The 3860-nt window shown below is 41.0% G+C and overlaps 1 non-coding gene across 1 annotated transcript; it reads left to right on the top strand.

Annotated features, from left to right (window-relative positions):
- Positions 1–3310: 3310 nt before the first annotated feature.
- On the top strand, positions 3311–3417 carry LOC141699403 (small nucleolar RNA R71). The gene has a single exon (XR_012565869.1). It is a non-coding gene; the product is annotated as a small nucleolar RNA R71 (small nucleolar RNA).
- Positions 3418–3860: the final 443 nt, after the last annotated feature.

A 3860-nucleotide genomic window follows, 5' to 3' on the forward strand; every position in this document is an offset into this window, starting at 1 on the left:
CAAACAACTGCTCGTCGGGAAAAGACTCATTTATCAATGTCTTATCCAATGAGGTAGCATTAGGGTTCTCTAAACGCGAGAGATGATCAGCGACTTCATTTTCAGTCCCCTTTATGTACTTGATCTCAAGTTCAAATTCTTGAAGTAAAAGAACCCATATAATCAATCTAGGCTTCGAGTCCTTCTTTGAGACGAGATAACGAATTGCAGCGTGATTAGTGAAAACTGTCACCATAGTCCCAAGTAGATAAGATCAAAATTTCTAAAAACCATAGACAATAGCCAAAAGTTCTTTCTCCGTAGTAGTATAATTCAGTTGAGCACCATTTAGGGTCTTGCTTACGTAGTAGACCACATGAAATATATTATTCTTCCTCTGCCCAAAAACTACTCCAACTGCATAGTCACTTGCATCGCACATCATCTCAAAAGGTTCATTCCAATCAGGTGCAGTTATGATAGGTGCCGTGATTAAACTCTTCTTCAATGTCTCAAAAGCTACAAGGCACTCGTCATCAAACTTGAAAGGGACATATTTCTCTAGCAAACTGCACAATGGCTTCGAAATCTTAGAAAAGTCCTTGATGAAACGCCTATAAAAACCCGCATGCCCAAGAAAACTATGAATTCCCTTAACATAAATAGGTGTAAAAGATTCTCAATGACCCCCACTTTGGCTATGTCCACCTCAAGACCCTTACTAGAAACCTTGTGCCCAAGAATAATGCCCTGGCACGCCATAAAGTGACATTTTACCCAATTGAGAACCAAATTGGTCTCAACACACCTCTTGAGAATGTGTCCAAGATTTTGCAAGCATTCGTCAAAAGAATCACCAAATACAGAGAAGTCGTCCATGAACACCTCCACATTCTGGCCAATTATATCAGAAAAGATGGCCATCATACATCTCTGAAACGTGGCTGGTGCATCACACAGACCAAAAAAAACTCGTCTGAAGGCGAAAGTACCAAATGGACAAGTGAAAGTAGTCTTCTCTTGATCTTCTAGAGCGATACAAATCTGATTATAACCCGAATAGCCATCCAGAAGATAGTAGTACTCATGACCAACCAATATGTCAAGCATCTGGTCAATAAAGGGTAAAGGAAAGTGATCCTTCCTGGTGGCCTTGTTCAGCTTCCTATAGTCCATACAAACTCTCCACCCCTTGACTGTTCGTGTAGGAATAAGCTCATTCTTCTCATTTGCTACCACAATAATTCCACCTTTCTTTGGCATACATTGAACTGAGTTCACCCATGAACTGTCAGAAATAGGATAAATAATCCCTGCATCCAGCTACTTAAGAATTTCCTTCTTCATTACTTCCTTCATGATTGGATTAAGTCTTCTTTGCTGCTCGACCGTAGGCTTGCAACCTTCCTCTAGCAGAATTTTATGCATACAATAAGAAGGGTTGATTCCCTTGATATCTGCTATAGTTCAACCAATTGCCAATTTGAACTCTCTCAGAATCCTCAGAAGCTTTTCCTCGTCATTACCTGAAAGGTCAGATGCAATAATCACAGGCAGAGTAGATGCATCACCTAAAAAACATACCTCAAATGCTCAGGTAAAGGCTTAAGCTCGAGAGTGGGAGCTTCCTCAATAGATGGCTTAAGGCATTTAGGAGTTTTTTTCAATTCCTCCATTCCAAGAGATTCAAAAGGCATATCAATCTTCCTCTTCCAGGGAGAAGCATTCAAATATTGCAATTGTTCTTCACCTTCGTCATCTTCACTATCTGAATTCCCCAATAAGGCCTTTTCTAAGGCATCAGACCTCAACAATTGATCAAGTTCTGAAGTCAACGCAGAATCGACCAACTCTACCTTTAAGTACTCCTCATTTTCTATAGGAAATTTCATAGCATTGAATACATTAAAAGTTACATCCTGATCCAGCACTCGCATTATAAGCTCACCCTTCTACACATCTATCAAGGTTCGGCCAATCGCCAAGAAAGGTCTTCCCAAGATTATGGGAATCTTCTTATCCTCCTCGAAATAAAGAATTACGAAATTAGCAGAAAGATGAGTTTATCAACCTTGACCAAGACATCCTCCACAATACCTCGCGGATATGTAATAGAACGGTCGGCCAACTGCAAAGTCATATAAGTCGGTTTTGGATCAGGTAAGTCCAACTGCTTGAAGATTGACAAAGGCATTAGATTGATGCTAGCTCCCAAGTCACATAAGCATCTGTCAAAAGACACTTTTCCAATAGTACACTTAATAGTGAAGCTTCCCAGATCTTTAAGCTTCGGAGGCAACTTCTCTTGCAGTACATCACTCATTCCTCCGTGAGAGCGACAGTTTCTAAATCATCTAGCTTCACTTTCCGAGAGAGAATACCTTTCATAAACTTTACGTAACTAGGCATCTGCTCAAGAGCCTCAGCGAAAGGTATGTTGATATGAAGTCTCTTGAACACCTCCAGAAACTTCTCAAATTGCTTGTCCAACTTTTTCTTCTACAACTGCTTAGGAAAAGGAGGTGGAGGATAGATATGTTTCTCCCCTATATTACCCTCCGGAGGAGTGTTCTCAACAGTAGTCTTCCTTGGTTCCACTTCTGCTTCCTCTTACTCTATTTCTTTTTCAGCCCCAGCTTCTTCAGCCGACACTTAAGTTTGTTCGGGATTCGCAACCTTTCCAGATCTCAAAGTGATTGCCTTTACCTGCTCCTTAGCTTCCCTCTTTCCTGGTACTTCAGTATCATTAGGTAGTGTACCAGGCTGATGATTTAGCAAGGCATTGGCAATTTGCCCAATATGATTTTCTAAGGTCTTGATAGAAACAGCTTGGCTCTTGCACATAAGCTTCAACTCCTCTAATTCAGATTTTCCTTTAGCTTGTTGCAGCTGAAGTTGTTGCCTTGGTGCATATTACGGTTGTTAAAAACCAGGTTGCTGCTAACGCTGAAAATTGCTCACGAACTGAGCTGATTCACTGGAAATAGCACACTGATCAGTCTCATGGGCACCAGCACAAAGCTCACAGACACTAGCGATTTGATTAACTCCATAATTAGCCAGAGTGTCCACCTTCATCGTCAAAGCCTTAAGTTGGGCAGCTATAGCAGTTGCTACATCCAACTACAGAATTCCGGCTATTTTTCCCTGAGTCAGTCTCTGGGAAGGATTCTGGTATTTATTAGCAGCCATCAGTTCAATCAATTCAATCAATTCATAAGCTTCATCATAGCTCTTAGCCCACAAGTCTCCTCCTGATGCTACATCTAGCATGGGTCTAGAAGTAGCACCTAATCCATTGTATAAACAGTTTATAATTATCCAATCAGGCATGCCATGGTGTGGGCACTTCCTTAGAATCTCCTTATATCGATCCCAAGCCTTACACAGAGATACTCCAGTTTGTTGAGCAAACTGAGTAAGAGCATTCCTGATTGCAGCAGTCTTCTCCATAGGGAAGAATTTCATGAGAAACTTTTGAGAAATATCTTCCCAAGTGGTGATAGACCCTACTGGTAGAGAATGTAATAAGCACTTAGCTTTATCCATCAGAGAGAATGGGAAGAGTCGCAGCTTGATAGCATCTTCAGTCACATCATTGAACTTGAAATTGTCACAGATCTTGATGAAATCCCTGATGTGCATGTTGGGGTCTTCAGTAGGAGAACCCCCAAACTGAACTGAGTTCTATATCATCTGAATCATGCTTGACTTGATCTCAAAAGTGTTAGCCCTGATGGCTGGCTTGATGATGCTTGACTGAATGTCATTGATCTTAGGCTGAGAATAGTCCATCAAAGCCTTAGGATTTTCTACTTGATCTCCCATCACTACTAAAACTGGTTCCTCGACTTTCTCTTCTTCTTCTACCTTCTTTTCTT

This window comes from Apium graveolens, chromosome 11, assembly GCF_009905375.1.
Source record: "Apium graveolens cultivar Ventura chromosome 11, ASM990537v1, whole genome shotgun sequence".
Classification (NCBI taxonomy): domain Eukaryota; kingdom Viridiplantae; phylum Streptophyta; class Magnoliopsida; order Apiales; family Apiaceae; genus Apium; species Apium graveolens.